Here is a 19,321-nt window from a genome sequence, read left to right on the forward strand (position 1 = left end):
ACAAATCAAAAGTCTTTTGACCTCCATGGTTAAAAAAGTTGATGAATCAACTTCAACACCCATCTCTGCCCTAACATTAATTCCAGCAAACCCTAGATCAAATTTGGTTCTGGGTACAGGCATTTTCTTGGGTACATCATCTGCTCCAAGATGCAAAATGATTATTTGTTCACATCCTCAGTTGCTGGAATCTTCTTTGTACGACAGAGGCCTGCCCATTTGACCCAGGACAGAATCCATGGAGGTTTGCAGACCTCCCTTGAATAAAGAAAAAAGACATGGTCAAACACAGAAGGGCTCTCCACCCAGTTTGCCTGCACATGAATTAAAATGGCCACTTTGATACAATGGCGCTGTCAAGGTTTACGTTCTGATTTGGATGACATCAAATCACTGATTGCTTCCTACCATCCTGTATGTCTTTCTTTACAGGAAACATTTCTGAAACCTGCCAATACAGTCGCATTTCAGCAATTTACTTTGTACAGAAATGACAGGCTGTGTGATGGAGGGGTGGCACTGATTGCTTCCTACCATCCTGTATGTCTTTCTTTACAGGAAACATTTCTGAAACCTGCCAATACAGTCGCATTTCAGCAATTTACTTTGTACAGAAATGACAGGCTGTGTGATGGAGGGGTGGCACTGTTGGTTGATCAGCATGTGCCCACCCTGTCTTTGCCACTTGACTCACCCTTGGAGGCTGTAGCCATCAGTATTACCTTCAGTCATACCATCACTGTTTGTTCTCTCTACCTGTCACATATGATCAATCAGACCTAGATGCTTTCATTAAACAGTTGCTATCTTCCTTTTTCATCCTGGGGGACTTTAATGGACATCATTTCCTTTGGGGAAGTGCTGATATTGATAGGAGATGTCGCTTTGCAGATCACAACCTTTCTCTTTTCAATGCTTGTTTTTCTACTTACTTCCATGCACCTAGTCAGTCCTTTACTTCTATTGATCTCTCAGTTTGCTCCCCTTCATTATTCTCCCATTTTTCATGGAGGGTTGACAATAACCCTTAAGGCAGTGATCATTTTCCTATAATTTTGAGAGAGATTGGCAGTGGTTGATGCCACTTGACCTGCATGCCACAGTGGAAGCTGGATCAGGCAAACTGGCCCTCTCACAGAACTTGATCCTGCCATTGTCTGTAAGCCATCAAAGATGAAAGTGTTGCAGCAGTAACTGACTGTATTGTACAAGCAGCTGCTCAGTGTATCCCTAAAACCTTGACATATTTTTCACTATATCCTCGTCCATGTTGTAATCCTGCCTACTACATGACATGGAAGTTTCAAAAACGGGCCTGGGATACTTTCCGTAGATATCTCACTCTCTCGAACCGTATCGCTTTCCAGTGGGCCCGTGCACATGCTCGGTGGGTAAGATGTCAAAGCCAGAAGCAATCTTGGATTAAGTTCACAACTAGCATATATTGAGTGGCAGCTACAGACTGCTCTTAGTCGTTTACTGAAGTGGACCACAGCAAACGGCTTTAACTTTTCTCTCTCTCTAAAACCGTTTGCATGCACTTTAGCTGCCAACAGGGTATACACCCTGATCCCTAACTCCGTATCAGTAAAGTTGTGCTGCCTTTGGTCTCTGAGACACAGTTCTTGGGGCTTATCTTTGACCATAAGCTGACCTTTATACCACACATCAAGCAGCTACAGGTCAAATGTACAAGAGCACTGAACATCCTCTGTGTCCTTTCTTCCACCACTTGAGGAGCAGATCGACATTCTAAGCTAAAGATATATCATGTTGTTATTCGATTGAAACTCAGTTATGGACCACTGGTCTATGGCTCTGCTAAACCATCGTCCTTAAAGATGCTAGACTCTATTCATCTTCAAGGACTTCGGCTTTGCACTGGGGCTTTCTGCACTTCTCCAGTTTGGAGCTAATACATAGAGTCTCATGAACCTTCTTTGCATCTCTGCCGTTTGCAACTGTCTTTACTATGTGCTTTGAAACTTCCTTCCTTATCAAAGCATCCCACCTAGGGTTGTGTTTTTTTTTTTCCTCTGTGGGTCATACTTTTTCAGAACAGATGGTCTGCCATTGCTCCTTCTGGCCTTCATATCCAGGTGCAGTTGGATGAATTGGGTCTGTCCTTGGATAACATTGCTGTATCCATTGGTCAGCCAATTCCACCATGGCTTTTTACAGTCCGTAATTGTGACCTATCTTTAAGTCATCTAAGAAAAGTAGACACTCCATATTGGAAATACTGTCTGCTATTTTCTGAACATCTTTCAAACCATCCTTCCATTCCTATTTATGCAGATGGTTCGAAATCAGGTGACTGTGTGGGCTTTGCTATGGTTTGTTGTGGTTCAGTGGTTGCATGCAGAATCTCCTCTACAGCTTCTATGTTCACTGCTAAACTGTACACCATTTCTCTTTCCCTGGATCACATAGAAGCTGAGCAATACTCAAATTGCACTATTTATATTGATTCCCTTGGTTCTCTACTGGCTCTGGAATTGGTTCACACACTGTTCTCGCTGATATTCAAACCTCACTGGCCCATTTCTCTTTAACATCTACTTCTATCTTGTTTTTCTAGATACCAGGCCATATTGGTATTTGCGGGAACGAGCTCACCAACACCACAGCTAAGTCCATCTGCTCTGGCACTATCACTGCTGTGCTTGTTCCATACCTGGACTATGGGTCCTGTATTCAGGGCTTGGCTCCGTGCCAGCTGGCAGTCGCCTTGGAGTGAGCAACGCGAAAAAGCTTTTCCAAATAAAACCCTATATTGGACTTTGGCCATCTTGCTTCCATAAGGATAGGAAAGAGGAAGTTGTTCTAACTAGACTACACATTGGTCACAGTTTTTAACTCATTGTTTTCTTTTATCTGAAACTGGTGCACCAGGGTGTAGTTTGTGTAACACTCAGGTCACAATAAGCCACATTTTACTTTCTTGCCGTCATTAAGAGTCGTAATGATGGTACCATTTTAAACATGTTCTGTCCAAGGGTTTGTCCGTAACATTAGATAATGTTATGGGTGATGGTGACACTGTCCATCTTGGTAATGTTTTTATTGTTTTAAAGTCCATTAATCTTTTGAATGCCATTTAAGTTTTTTTAATATATACTTTATACCTTTTTAATGTAGCTCCCTTTTAAAATTCACAGTTCATGTAGTTCGATTTGAAATTAGAAACTGGCCATAACATTAAATAACTTGAAACCAGAAGTAGAAAGGCTGCTGTTTGACCTATCTGTTAGTCATCCTGTCATGTTGTTGTTATAATTTTGCTACACGTTTTTTAAAATCTTTTTATTACTTTCCTTTTTGAAAATGGTCATAACATCAAATAACTCAGAACCAGGACTGGAAAGGCCAACTTCAGGTGACTGACGGGGGTTTTGTACTTACCTGTTAGTCTTCCTGGTGAGTTATGATTATTACAGTTATGCTACAGAAAGTCCTTTACAACTTGTATTATTGTAGTTTTTCTCTTAACGTTGTAGACTAGATGTAAACATTAGTTTTATGCTATTTATGTGTTTCTAAAACTTTGTTTTGTTTTACCTTAATTTCCTTTTATGAATTTTACTGAATATACATTTAACTTTTTACCAGATGTTTGGCACAGATAGCCTAGCTGCTTTATGCCATAAAGCACAAAATGAACCAACCAATCTATTCTTTATGTAACTGGGACTGACTATTAACCTGTTTATTATCTCTTCACATGACTGGGAGTGATTGTTAACCTGTTTTCTTTCAACTCTATATTTTACAATATAATACTTTAACTGTTAGGTTGTCCTTCAAGTTTCATCTCTTGCTAGCTTTCACAAGAATATAGTTATCCTAGATTAATAACTATTTTCTTGACTTGTTAATTTTCAGAATATAGAGCAGAACTCTGAATCTTCTCAACCAGCTGGTGAAACTATCAAAGTATGTGGTCTTTTACATTTTAAATATAGTTACATGCATGTGTCTATATATACATTTGTATCCAGCTCAAAACCATGAAAGTATCTGTGAGAGTAATTGCATTATGATTTCTTATAATGTATACACAACTTTACAAAATTTTGCAGGTAACATTTCAAGGCTTTTGTACACAACATATCAGATTTTATTATAAGGTTTAATATTTATTAAGTAATGCTTTTATCATTCCCTTTCTTCTTTTCAAATGTGAACTATCTGCCATACAAAAGTATTAATTAAACTGTTTGAAAACAAAGTACTTGTAGTTTGATACATATTGATGAAAGAGTGTAGAATGGATGGCAACTGACTGTTGTGGAGACATGAGTGTCTTTTTGTCTTCAGTCCAGGCCACATTAACAGCTTACCCTGCATTGTCTAACATAATCTTCTCTTTGGTCATTTCTTCTGTCATTCTGTAGTCTAGATTTTTACACTTTTTACAGGTGTTCCATACAACATCTATTAAAACATGGACATTTTAACTATCATTTTTACAAACATGTTCAGGAGTAGTTTCAACCTGGGAGCTATAAGCTTGTTTACTATATTACTGCTGGGAATAGTAATAACTACATATACTTTTATAGGCATTATTTCAGTGTCATTTCAGTCAGTTGCATGGTAGCTATTTGTAGTGTATACTATGGGTGTGTAACTTGACTGCATTTCATTTTCATAAATATGGAACAATTCAATAATTTCCTTAGTTATTTCGTTCACTTCCTTTGTGTGTGTGTGTGTGTAAACATACATACACCACTATTATAATTTTAACCTTGTACACATGGATGGATTAGTATTTGCATTATGACCTTTCACAGAATTACTTTCAATTTGTAGTTAAAATACTGTTTTATCAATGTGTGCAGATAATTTGGCAATGATAGTGTATAGTTTAAGATTTAGTCTTATTTAAATTTTAATTTCAAAAGGAAGTATTTACAAGATTCTGTGTTCGTTTCTTCGTTTCATGTGATGTATGTATTTGAGCCCTGAATTTTCCCGTCTATAGATTTCATATGTTCCCACATATTTTTGCTGTCCAACTAATTAAAAACATGCAAGATGGAGGAAGATTATAATATCTGAACCACCCATGTTTGTAATTTGCTTAGATTTTCACAGGTTTGTCAAATCAGCCAGAAAAGCCTGTATCCTCTTTCTATAGATTATTATACAGCCATAATTTCTTACATTATAGACATTGTTATAACTAGTTTAAAAAATATGTTCCATTCAAAAAAAAACCTTGTTACAGTTATTTCTTTTTGGAAGGTATGTGATTCTTGTTTATTTTGAACAACTAACAATTGTGTAAGCTAGAGAAAGCCAGTCAAATTACAGTAGTTTTCAGACGTTGTATTCTAGTGTTTACTAAATTGTTGTCTTAAATGCATATTTGAAAGCTACAGGAGCTATAGCTACAAGTACAAATATCACATGGGTCGTCAAACTTTTTGCCAGTTGCATTTTATATGGATGGTTAAAGGATTTAGTGCTCTTGAGTTTAGTTTAATGTACAGGTAATATAACCATAAAATTAAAAAACATGTAAAGTTAACTGTTGTGAATGTGGATCTTTCAAACAGAAATGGTGAAAGAAGGGAAGTAGAGGTGTTGTTAAGTTATTTAATATTTTTCAACTTTTCATTCATTATACACTTGTGTTTTATCTGCAGTTAGTGTTAGGGTAGAGCAAACATTGCTAGAGTAAAATTCAGTATCTACTCAGAAGGTTATAGAGACAGTATCGGTAATGATGTGACTGTTCTTAACTTTCACACATCTTGACTATATCAGTAATATTGTGACTGTTCTTAACTTTCACATGTCTTGACTATATCAGTAATGATGTGACTGTTCTTAACTTTCACACATCTTGATTATATCGGTAATAATGTGACTTCTTAACTTTCACATGTCTTGACTATATCAGTAATAATGTGACTGTTCTTAACTTTCACATGTCTTGACTGTATCAGTAATAATGTGACTGTTCTTAACTTTCACATGTCTTGACTATATCAGTAATGATGTGACTGTTCTTAACTTTCACACATCTTGACTATATCAGTAATGATGTGACTGTTCTTAACTTTCACACATCTTGACTATATCAGTAATGATGTGACTTCTTAACTTTCATACTCCTTGACTATATCAGTAATGATGTGACTGTTCTTAACTTTCACACTCCTTGACTATATCAGTAATGATGTGATTGTTCTTAACTTTCACACTCCTTGACTATATCAGTAATGACGTGACTGTTCTTAACTTTCACACTCCTTGACTATATCAGTAATGATGTGACTGTTTTTAACTTTCACACTCCTTGACTATATCAGTAATGATGTGACTGTTCTTAACTTTCACACACTTTGACTATCAGTAACGATGTGACTGTTAACTTAATAGTTAAATTTCATAACTATTATGAGTTATAATAGTGTGATTGTTGATGTTTGTCATTATTTACTAATGTGTTTACTGCAACCATTATTAATGAAATTGAGAAGAAGGAACAGTCAACACAGAAGAAACAGAAGAAGTTAGTGAAATCAGTAGAACTGCCTATTGAATCAGTGGTATACGAGCTTTCTCAGAAGGAACTTAATGATTTGATTGAAACAGAGGTGAGTTTTTATGTATGTTGAATTAAAAAGATTTGTATAAATGAATAACATGTAATACTAATATGCAAAACAAATAGATACGTTTCGTACATGATGTAATGTACCATTAATAATACTAACACGTGTATCAATATATGTATATTCAGTACGGTGTGTAATGTACAGTTTTATAATATTAACACATATATCAAAATAGGTATATTCAGTACAGTGTATAATAAGATGTTAAACAGCTTGTGTATTCCTACTCCAGGACAAGTTTCTATGAACTTACTAATACTCCAGTCATGCATAAGATACAAATAGCATATGTCTGAGGATTTTCATATAGTACTTTTATGTTTTCACTTCTAGTATTGTGGACTGTGTGTTCATTTGATGTAGTTAGTATGTAGTTATTTTGATAACGACAAGAGATAGTAAATTAATAAACAGAATAGATTGAATATTTGAGCTGCATTGGGAAGTTTTTGTAGACTGGAATTATCTTAGGAAAAGGTAGTTGATGATAAAACTTCTAATCCAATTAATTATAAATTATTAATGTTGATTAATTGTATTTTTTATGTGGTTAATATATTGTGTTGAAATAAATGTGTTTATCGTAACATTTAAATTTGTACTAAACAAATGTTTATTATAGTATTTCTGATGCTCATTTTGTTGTTGAGTTACAGAAGGTATTATGACATGAACCATAAATTGTAATTATATGGTTATCAGTAAGACTAACAGGGAAAATGGCTGAAGTTCTAAAGCATTTTAAAATAATGTGTCCCCTAAAAGTGGCTTTACTGTTGTGGCCCTTTTTATTTTTGTTCTGTAAGACCATTAGATGTATAAAATACAACGTGATGCCAGATGGTACAGAGTGAAGTTCAATTGAACAGTTCTAACGGCTCACGTAGTAATGGCACATAGTAGTGACTTCTTGTCACGTATTTATGTAGCAGCTCACATAGTAGTGACTTCTTGTCACGTATTTATGTAGCAGCTCACATAGTAGTGACTTCTTGTCACGTATTTATGTAGCAGCTTGCATAGTAGTGACTTCATGTCACGTATTTATGTAGCAGCTGCATAGTAGTGACTTCTTGTCACGTATTTATGTAGCAGCTTGCATAGTAGTGACTTCTTGTCCACGTATTTATGTAGCAGCTCGCATAGTAGTGACTTCTTGTCACGTATTTATGTAGCAGCTCGCATAGTAGTGACTTCTTGTCACGTATTTATGTAGCAGCTTGCATAGTAGTGACTTCTTGTCACGTATTTATGTAGCAGCTCACATAGTAGTGACTTCTTGTCACAGATATTTATAAAATAGCTCATTTGTCAGTAACTGTTTTTCTTATCAGTGATAAATTTCTCACATAATAAAACATTTTTAAGAGGGACAAATGTAATATCTTACAGGCTAAAATGATCCAACAAGATAAAATGGAAAAAGAGAAAGCTGATGCTAAGAATGGTGTTGAAGAATATGTGTATGACATGAGAGGACAGTTGTATGACAAATTGGAGATGTTTGTTTCTGAACAGGTAATGGCTTCTTCCTTTAGTTTGTGTCTGTTCTTTTCTGTGTGATTACAAATTTTCTGGTATAACATAAAATCTTACTACAGTAGGAAAAACAGAATTGAAGTTTTTGTTTCTCAAAGGTAGTTTGCGTAATGAAACATTCATCAGTACAGTGTTGTATATAATTGTAGTATTGTGTAATTGTTGACTGAGATGTTTGTTACTCAATCACTAGGATAAAGGAACCATATCCAGTATGTTAGAAGATACAGAAAACTGGTTGTATGATGAAGGGGAAGAACAACCCAAGAAAGTTTATGTAGAGAAGCTAGCAGAATTAAAGGTAGGTTTGGGTTTGTTAAATGTTAATCAGTTTGTGTAGAGAAGCTAGCAGAATTAAAGGTAGGTTTGGGTTTGTTAAATGTTAATCAGTTTGTGTAGAGAAGCTAGCAGAATTAAAGGTAGTTTTGGGTTTGTTAAATGTTGATCAGTTTATGTAGAGAAGCTAGCAGAATTAAAGGTAGGTTTGGGTTTGTTAAATGTTAATCAGTTTGTGTAGAGAAGCTAGCAGAATTAAAGGTAGGTTTGGGTTTGTTAAATGTTGATCAGTTTATGTAGAGAAGCTAGCAGAATTAAAGGTAGGTTTGGGTTTGTTAAATGTTAATCAGTTTGTGTAGAGAAGCTAGCAGAATTAAAGGTAGGTTTGGGTTTGTTAAATGTTAATCAGTTTGTGTAGAGAAGCTAGCAGAATTAAAGGTAGATTTGGGTTTGTTAAATGTAAATCAGTTTGTGTAGAGAAGCTAGCAGAATTAAAGGTAGGTTTGGGTTTGTTAAAGGTATGTTTGTTGTTAACTGTGTAACTGATGTTAGGTAATGCTACACCAGTGAAACTTTAGATATTTTAAGGTTTGCTTTTTGGTAACTGTGTAACTAATGGTACACCAGAGAAACTTGTGCAGATGTGTTAGCCTTTTTGCAGGTGTCTTGGTATAATACACACAAGTTCATCTGCACGTTTACACACATTAAATATTTACCATGTAGCTTTTGATACAGTGTGTATACTTTCATAAAACTTGGCAGACTTTTAGTAAAAATTACAAATTTTGGTATACAAAAAATCAGAATTTTTTAATGAAAAATTTTACTAAAGATTTGTATGTGAAAATATTGGGTGTTAGTGTGAGTGTGAAGTAATTTCATGTTGTGATTAAAAATGTGTTGTTTGTTTGAAAAATCTCATATCTTGTATAATCTCAAGTACAGTTCAAAGGTTTGTTTTCAGTAATATTTTACATTTTTCATACCCCATGTGGGAGATGTCAACTGACCAGCCTTGTGACCATTACAAACAAAATTAGGAATTGTAATTTATGCCTTTCATGGTAGAGTGCCAGCATATTATAACACACCAATATACAAATGTTTTGCATAAGAACATATATAATTTGTATTATATTAACCTTCTAGCCATACCTAGCTAGTGTTAAATAACTTGCATTGACACAGTGCACATGTTATGTATCCAGTAATATAAAACTGACCTTTATTCTATCTCACCTTGGCTGTACTTTAGTGGACTAGTTTGTTGTAATATACATTCACATTTCAATTATTATATAAGTAAATCAATTAACTTCTGTGACCTTTAAACTCAGTTGCTAAGCCTTTTAAAATTTTACACATGCAGGATATCAAACAAAAACATTTTATTTTAGGGTTTTTACATACACAGTTGAATAACCCAAAAAATCATAAATAACTCTACTGATACCATAGAATTACACTATAATTTATTAAGTTTGATACAAAGCTCTATTTATGAAACTTCAAGCAGAGTAAAGACACAACCTTCCTCCTTGGATCAAAAGTTCATGGTAGCCTTTTCCCAGATTAAAATGGCTGATAACATGGAGGATATTCTGTGCTGTATATTGGTTATTTAAATGTTGTATATTGTAATATATATAAAGAGTTGAACAGGGCCACTGTGCTTTATTCAGTACATAACCCATATCTCAGCAAAATAAAAAGATATGTGGTTCTTATTTTATATTCTAGTTTGTCAATATCAGTAATTTGTATGAAACTAAAACCTTAGTATTTTGACATTACAAACATCTAATTTTACACAGAGCTGCATTCAACATACCATGTGACTGACTAATATTAATATGCAGGTGGATTTTTTTAATATTTGATTTTAAGTTAAGAACTTAGATCACAAAAAAATATTACTGTTTGAATTATAATCTTCAGTCTGTCCATTTTTGGAAACACCTTCTGTGAGGTGTGAATAACAAACCCTTTCTTTACCCTGATTTCAAGAGATAAGATATGATGTTACTGAGCTCAAAATTTCATATTTTTGTAGAACCAAATACAGCTTATTTACTAAACTTGACAAATTATAATAGAATTTATATAGTAATTTATAGTTTCTGGTTTTCTCACACACACACAATTCCAAGAAAATTGTTTTATTTCACATCCTTCATGTGTAACAATAGATAAGCCCTAACAACGTGTGGCAAGCAGCAAATGAGAAAAACTTTTTAAAAACGAGAAAAAATAAATTTCTTGCTTCTTTTAAGAGTTCTGTGTTTTAAAACTAACTTAAATATAAGAGCATTTTTCTAAATAGTAATAATGCATTTGCATATAATGTATTATATCTGATATATGTATTTTACAAGTACTACTCTACTAAAACACAATTACTTTGTAAAAGGTCAGTTTTTATATTAATGAATACATGACATGAGTGCATGTGCAACACATTAAAGCTTCTGTAATGATAGCCAGCCATGGCTGAAAGGTCAATATACTAAAAATAAAAAAGTTACATAAATGTGAATTGTTATGAGATTTAATCTCGGTACAGATATCGGTTTCAATTTGTAGTCATTCTGAAGCAACAACAAAGAAGTACAATATTTATTTATTTCCTAAATTTTTGTGGTGGATACAAGGTCAGACAAACTGTACAGAGATTCATTAGTGAAAATAACATAAAGTAGGTTTTCTTAACAAACATTTCTTAATTGTGTGGTAGTTGTAAAGATTCCATATGTCATGGATAAAAATATTTGTAATCTTAAAATGAAAATTACTGTGTTTGTTGGATAATCAATATTCTGGAAGAAAATAATTTTAAATAAAGATCTTAATACTTAATTTAAAAACCTGATAATTTCTGTCAAACCTCCTTATGCTTACCAGTTATCTGTAAAGTATTGTAAAGATACAGCGTTAAGTAATATTGAAAGAATTGTTAAAAAGAAAGTAGTTCTGAAGTAAATTTAATGTAATTTATTCTACTGAATAAGTAATGTATTTTATCATTGTCTTTACAATTTCTGTGTACAGAAACTCTGCCAGCCAATTGTCAACCGGTGTCGGGAGTTTGAAGAGCGTCCTGCAGCTATTGATCAGTTCTGTCGATCACTGCAGTTAACAAGGAAGGCACTAGACCAGTATGCAGTAAATGATGAACAGTATTCTCATATTGAGGCCCAGGAAATGGAGAAAGTGAGAACTCTGTTTATCTAATGTAGTATTCTTCTAGAGTTTGTATATTTCCAGAGAAATATCAGTAAGTTGTTCTTAGTGCAGAATTGTTGATTCTTCTAGAGTTTGTATATTTCCAGAGTAATACCAGTAAGTTGTTCATAGTGCAGAATTGTTTATTCTTCTAGAGTTTGTATATTTCCAGAGTAATATCAGTAAGTTGTTTGTAGTGCAGAATTGTTGATTCTTCTAGAGTTTGTATATTTCCAGAGTAATACCAGTAAGTTGTTTGTAGTGCAGAATTGTTGATTTCTAGAGTTTGTATATTTCCAGAGTAATACCAGTAAGTTGTTCATAGTGCAGAATTGTTTATTCTTCTAGAGTTTTGTATATTTCCAGAGTAATATCAGTAAGTTGTTTGTAGTGCAGAATTGTTGATTCTTCTCGAGTTTGTATATATTTCCAGAGTAATACCAGTAAGTTGTTTGTAGTGCAGAATTGTTGATTTCTAAATTTTTATTAACAATAACATTTTGTCCTCAGAATCCTGTCTGTTAAGTACAGCAGATTACTTTACATTCTGTGTTCAGGTTTTCAGACTAAAGATGAAGTTGGACTGTGTGTAGTGTCAAATTTAACAACACTTAAAATGAATATATTGTGATTGTGGACTGTGTGTAGTATTGAACTTAGTATCAGTTAAGATGAATATTTTTTCATTGTAGACTGTATGTAATAAAAAACTTACCAACAGTTAAGATGAATATTTTGTAGTTGTGGACTGTGTGTAGTATTAAACTTACCAACAGTTAAGATGAATGTGTTGTAGTTGTGGACTGTATGTAGTATTAAACTTACCAACAGTTAAGATGAATGTGTTGTAGTTGTGGACTGTATGTAGTATTAAACTTAACAACAGTTAAGATGAATATATTGTAGTTGTGGACTGTATGTAGTATTAAACTTAACAACAGTTAAGATGAATATATTGTAGTTGTGGACTGTGTGCAGTATTAAACTTACCAACAGTTAAGATGAATATATTGTAGTTGTGGACTGTATGTAGTATTAAACTTAACAACAGTTAAGATGAATATATTGTAGTTGTGGACTGTATGTAGTATTAAACTTAACAACAGTTAAGATGAATATATTGTAGTTGTGGACTGTATGTAGTATTAAACTTACCAACAGTTAAGATGAATGTGTTCTGATTGTGGACTGTATGTAGTATTAAACTTAACAACAGTTAAGATGAATATATTGTAGTTGTGGACTGTATGTAGTATTAAACTTAACAACAGTTAAGATGAATATTTTTTCATTGTAGACTGTATGTAGTATTAAACTTACCAACAGTTAAGATGAATGTGTTGTAGTTGTGGACTGTATGTAGTATTAAACTTAACAACAGTTAAGATGAATGTGTTCTGATTGTGGACTGTATGTAGTATTAAACTTAACAACAGTTAAGATGAATATATTGTATTTGTGGACTGTACGAGTAAAAAACTTACCAACAGTTAAGATGAATATGTTGTAGTTGTGGACTGTGTGTAGTATTAAACTTACCAACAGTTAAGATGAATATGTTGTAGTTGTGGACTGTGTGTAGTATTAAACTTACCAACAGTTAAGATGAATGTGTTGTAGTTGTGGACTGTGTGTAGTATTAAACTTACCAACAGTTAAGATGAATGTGTTGTAGTTGTGGACTGTGTGTAGTATTAAACTTACCAACAGTTAAGATGAATATGTTGTAGTTGTGGACTGTGTGTAGTATTAAACTTACCAACAGTTAAGATGAATATGTTGTAGTTGTGGACTGTGTGTAGTATTAAACTTACCAACAGTTAAGATGAATATGTTGTAGTTGTGGACTGTGTGTAGTATTAAACTTACCAACAGTTAAGATGAATGTGTTGTAGTTGTGGACTGTGTGTAGTATTAAACTTACCAACAGTTAAGATGAATGTGTTGTAGTTGTGGACTGTGTGTAGTATTAAACTTACCAACAGTTGAGATGAATGTGTTGTAGTTGTGGACTGTGTGTAGTATTAAACTTACCAACAGTTGAGATGAATGTGTTGTAGTTGTGGACTGTATGTAGTATTAAACTTACCAACAGTTAAGATGAATATATTGTAGTTGTGGACTGTGTGTAGTATTAAACTTACCAACAGTTAAGATGAATACATTCTGCTTTTGGAGTTTATCGGTGTGGGTAAGAAGTTTGAAATTGCATGCAGTATTGCCTTAAGTCACGTTTCAGTAAAATGAATTTGAACATCTGCTTTGTTATTAAAATCAATGTAACCACATGTGGTTCTACTCCTAGCCGGTTACTGCATGTATATAAGAAAGGATTCTGAAATGCTTACTTTTATAATGTGTTTTTATTTTGTGATGACTTTATAAGATGGTTCTGAAGATTTAAGTTTAGATATGTTTTTCCTGTATACATATGTAAATTTTTTTATGGAGTTATAATTCCTGTTTGATTATATTTTTTGTCATTTGTATGTGTAGACTAACACAATTTTAGTTGTCACTTCCACAGATGATTTGTCATGAGGTGCTCACAATGTAAGATTTATTTCTGTGTGCTTGACGTTAAATTGTTTTAATTTATAAGAAAGTTAAAACTTCTGCTTTAAAAGCTGATATAGACAACAAGAATGCATTTCTTCAAAATAATTCCTGCATATAGATTATAAAGCTCACAACTCTGAACATTAGATAGTTTACAGTTTGTTTACCTCATGGTTCAGGTAAAGAAAGCTGTGGATGAGAAACAACAGTGGCTGGATCGTCAGTTGGGTGCACTGTCCCAAACAGCACAACATCAGAATCCACCAGTCCTGGTGTCACAGATCTATCAGGAACTTCAGGTATGTATACTTCAAAGTTATATTATGTAGTTGTCACTAAAATGAGACTTTTATGTACAATAACATTCACATTATAGAAGTATTTCACTAATCAGGTCATCCCTTAAGTATTGGTTGATTTTAGGTTGAGAAAAATAGAAAAGATTTCAAATGCTTTTAATGTTATTTAATCAGTAATGTATGTTTCATTATTAATTACTTGCTGTTAGTGATTCACAAATTTCTGAATGCCACTTCTGTAAAATTCTTGGAGTTTGGAGAAAAAGAAATATAGAAAGGATAGTTTGACATCTTCATGTGTTCCAAGCTCTTTTCCATCAACATAGTTCAGCAAACTTTAGAATAGATGATAATCAGATGGGGCAGGGTCTGTAGAATAAGGAGGATATAGAAGTTTTTCCCAGTCTAGCTCTTCAAACTGCAGATGTGACCCTTGCTGTATTGGGCTGTGCATTATCCTGGTGTAACAAGACGACTTTATGATTGATCAAAGCGGGCCTCTTCTCTTTCAGTGCAACATTCAAGCACTCTAACTGTTGACAGTGGAAGTCTTGTGTAATTGTTACATTGAGTGGCAGTAACTCAAAATGGATCACATCAACATCCCACCAAATGCTTATCAAGACTTTACTAGGGTGGAGGTCCATTTTGGGCTGTGTTTTAGCCAGATTACATAAAATGCAGTTTAGCTGCACTGAGCAACTGTCTACAGCAATTAACATTTTTATAATATATCCATTTTTTATCTCCAGTCACTAACCTGTCCAAAAAAGTTAAGTTATGTTAATGAGAGTGCAGAGAAATGCAAATGTTTACTCTTACTCTAAAGTTGGTTTCTGTAAAATTATGGGGGACCCATTTTCTAAGTTTTAACACCTTTTCAAGCTGTTGCAGATGACGGTGAACTGTTGAATGGGTTGAATTAAGCTTCTGTGCTAGTTCTTCAACTGTTACAGCACGATCTTCATTAAGTGTATCTGGCAGCAAGACATCATTAAACTTAGTAGGACAACCTGAACATGGTGCATCACTTAAGTTGTAGTCTAACCTGAGCTGAACTTCTGAAACTACTTTGACTTTTTTTTTTTTATTGAGAGAGACTGCACCATAAACACCTTGAACTCTTTGTGTAGTTTCTGCTGCTCAATTGCCTTCTTTAAATTCATAAAGCATTATATGCCTATTGTGCTTCTCAGACACATTCATCGTAATAAGTGTTTATTTGATTAATTATCTGATAAAGTGGAGTTGGGTTAGTTTCTTTTATTATCTGAACATTTTTATACACGTCTTACTACATATTTTAGTCATTAAAGCCTATTCTATAAAGACAAAGGATGCATTTTCTGTATTAAATTTTGGACATTACTTATGGGATGACCTTTCACAATGATGTTCTTTCCTGTTGGACAGGTTAACTGAAGCTGTTTTGAGTGTATATTTAGACACACAGCTACATCAGCTTAATATGTTAAACTGCGTTTTTGTGATAAGAAATTGTAGAATGTCAATAGAAGCTGGTAATGTGAATTGTAGCTTTATTAGTTATAGGATCATAATGACAACCTACTGTACCACATACAAGAACACTAGACAACAGTACATCATGTTGATTTTTTTGTATTCTTCTTCTGTCCAGTACTTCGTGTTGATTCTTGCTGTATTCTTCTTCTGTCCAGTACTTCGTGTTGATTCTTGCTGTATTCTTCTTCTACCTAGTACGTCATGTTGATTCTTGCTGTATTCTTCTTCTACCTAGTACGTCATGTTGATTCTTGCTGTATTTTTCTTCTACCTAGTACGTCATGTTGATTCTTGCTGTGTTCTTCTTCTGTCCAGTACGTCGTGTTGATTCTTGCTGTGTTCTTCTTCTGTCCAGTACGTCGTGTTGATTCTTGCTGTGTTCTTCTTCTGTCCAGTACGTCGTGTTGATTCTTGCTGTGTTCTTCTTCTGTCCAGTACGTCATGTTGATTCTTGCTGTGTTCTTCTTCTGTCCAGTACGTCGTGTTGATTCTTGCTGTGTTCTTCTTCTGTCCAGTACGTCGTGTTGATTCTTGCTGTGTTCTTTTTCTGTCCAGTACGTCGTGTTGATTCTTGCTGTGTTCTTCTTCTGTCCAGTACGTCGTGTTGATTTTTGCCGTGCTCTACTTCTGTCCAGTACGTCGTGTTAATTCTTGCCGTGCTCTTCTTCTGTCCAGTACGTCGTGTTGATTCTTGCCGTGCTCTTCTTCTGTCCAGTATGCGTGGGTGTTGATTCTTGCCGTGCTCTTCTTCTGTCCAGTACGTCGTGTTGATTCTTGCCGTGCTCTTCTTCTGTCCAGTACGTCGTGTTGATTCTTGCCGTGCTCTTCTTCTGTCCAGTACGTCGTGTTGATTTTTACTACCTCTCTCTCCATTCATATATTCTAGATGTTATTGAGTCACAAACTCTTAACACTATATTTATTTAAGGGATTAAAGACAATTTGTTTGAGTACTTTCACAGAAGTCCTTGTTTTGTTATATTATTATTTAACGTAATAGACAATGTGTTTATTTTTTAGCTGTTTGAGAACACTGTTAAACCTATTCTCACCAAACCTAAACCAAAAGTGGAACCTCCTCCAGAAGAGAAGAGTGGTAGTGGTGAAGGGCAGGAACAGAAAACTGATGTTCAACAACCTTCCAGTCAAGAAAATATGGACACTAATTAAATCAAAATTAGAGCTTATGTGAATTACTGTACATATGTTCCATTTCTGCTGTGCTTTTTCACGATCTTTAGATGCTGGATAGTAATGTTTCTATGGTGCAAATTATTTTTGTTCGTTATTATTATACATAATTAATTTAAGCTTGACAATATCAACTGTATTAGTAGTAGAAGTATTATCTAACTATACAAGTGTTTCTTAGTAGATCATATTAAACAGATAACAGTTTCACTGAATTGTCTCTTAAAATTTCACACTGAGTTGTCAGTATTCTGGACTTTGGGCCTTTTATTTGTGGTTGTTTATCACAAAGAAAGTAATAATATGACACTTTGTATTTTGTGGTTATGGATGCTTTTTTAAGGAGACAGTCAAATTAGGGATGGCTAGTGGAAATAGTCCTTGAATAGCTTTGTGCAGGTGTCTGAAAATTTCAGTTTATACAGCTAAGAACAGTTTAATTTTCAAATTGAACAGTACAGTTGAAACAGGTGAGAAAGGTTAGGTTAGTAGAACTGGTGTGATACTGATTGAAACATCTCAAACCCTCAGTAAGTCTGCAGGCTTACAGTGTTAGAACCAGTTTTCTTCAACTATAACAAACCGTAACATCCTGTTAAACATATTAGATATTAGAACAAGAGAGTAGAACCACCTCCTAGCTATACCATTTTAACTCAAAGCTTTCTGATTAATTTGTGTATCACCTTAATGAAAATTAAACATTGGTTAGTTAGACCTACCATGAAACTACTACTCTTGAAGATATACTGTCAGCAGAGCCTGGTGCATGTTATTGAAGATTCCAGGTTTGATTGTCTGTTTTTTTAATAGTATCTTTAAATATTTTTTGGTTCAGTATCTGCTTCAGATTGTAGATTAATATCTGTAATCCTTTATGGTTATAAGAAGAATGTAACATTTATGTGAATTATCCAACTAATCTTCCAGTACACAAATGTTCACCATAGAAATGAAGACTGACTTAATAAAAATGTCTGCCATGTATTGATATTCATAAGAAATTAACTCATACAGGTATGGATTATTGACAGTATAACTGTTATGGAAAAGGTTGTGTGAGAAAATTATTGTTATATAATAAGACGTTTTGGCTGATTGGTTTTAACTAGCCCTGTGTTGTCAAAAGGTGTAAAACTACTTGTTCTCAAAATCCTTGTAACAAAAGGTTTTAATTGGTTTCAATTTTTAGTTTAAGAAACCATTGATGTATTTACATCGTTATCTCTCAGTAATCTTGAAAATATTGGACATTGAAATAATGTCTGTACTTTAAGAACGTTTAGTATTAAAATGTAACAGATTATATAATGAATTTCTTTACTTTCTTGGAGGTGACTACACTGTGTTCACAAAAAATTAATTAGACAACAAATTATTTACTAAATGTTTAAGATCCCAACAGGTGGATGGTAAAATAAAACGTGTTCTTGTTGATGGACTTTGTATTTGTCATCAGATAAGAAAGGTCACTAATAACTTTTACTTTTCCATAATAATCTCTTCGTGATACCCATTCCTGGTGAATAAATACATCTTTACACCATGGTGTTTCCTAACTTAAGGCATGTTGTAGCATGGTCTGGTTACACCATGGTGTTTCCTAACTTAAGGCACGTTGTAGCATGGTCTGGTTACACCATGGTGTTTCCTAACTTAAGGCACGTTGTAGCATGGTCTGGTTACACCATGGTGTTTCCTAACTTAAGGCACGTTGTAGCATGGTCTGGTTACACCATGGTGTTTCCTAACTTAAGGTACGTTGTAGCATGTTCTGGTTACACCATGGTGTTTCCTAACTTAAGGTACGTTGTCGCATGGTCTGGTTACACCATGGTGTTTCCTAACTTGTAGCATGGTCTGGACACTTCTCATTACTTAATGAGATTTCTCGCTGGTTATATTTGATGGAAATAAAACACTAAATCTATCACACAAGCAAAATGTTAGACACTAAACAAACCATTAGAAATTATACCAAACTTTTCACATATGTGAAAAGGTGGACAGTAAACAAACTGATGGAAGTAACATAAAGCCTTCACAGAAACAAAACAAAGACAATGAACAAGC

General features: G+C 34.0%; 1 pseudogene across 1 annotated transcript in view; it reads left to right on the forward strand.

Annotated features, from left to right (window-relative positions):
- Positions 1-18,559, forward strand: part of LOC143245423 (heat shock 70 kDa protein 4L-like) — a 48,815-nt pseudogene extending 30,256 nt beyond the window's left edge. The window contains exons 12-18 of the transcript XR_013025624.1: positions 3,886-3,936; positions 6,498-6,614; positions 8,028-8,153; positions 8,368-8,475; positions 11,502-11,663; positions 14,414-14,533; positions 17,078-18,559. The product of XR_013025624.1 is annotated as a heat shock 70 kDa protein 4L-like (transcript). The remainder of the gene's footprint in view (positions 1-3,885; positions 3,937-6,497; positions 6,615-8,027; positions 8,154-8,367; positions 8,476-11,501; positions 11,664-14,413; positions 14,534-17,077) is intronic.
- Positions 18,560-19,321: the final 762 nt, after the last annotated feature.

Source organism: Tachypleus tridentatus, chromosome 2 (genome assembly GCF_004210375.1).
Source record: "Tachypleus tridentatus isolate NWPU-2018 chromosome 2, ASM421037v1, whole genome shotgun sequence".
In the NCBI taxonomy this organism is placed as follows: Eukaryota; Metazoa; Arthropoda; class Merostomata; order Xiphosura; family Limulidae; genus Tachypleus; species Tachypleus tridentatus.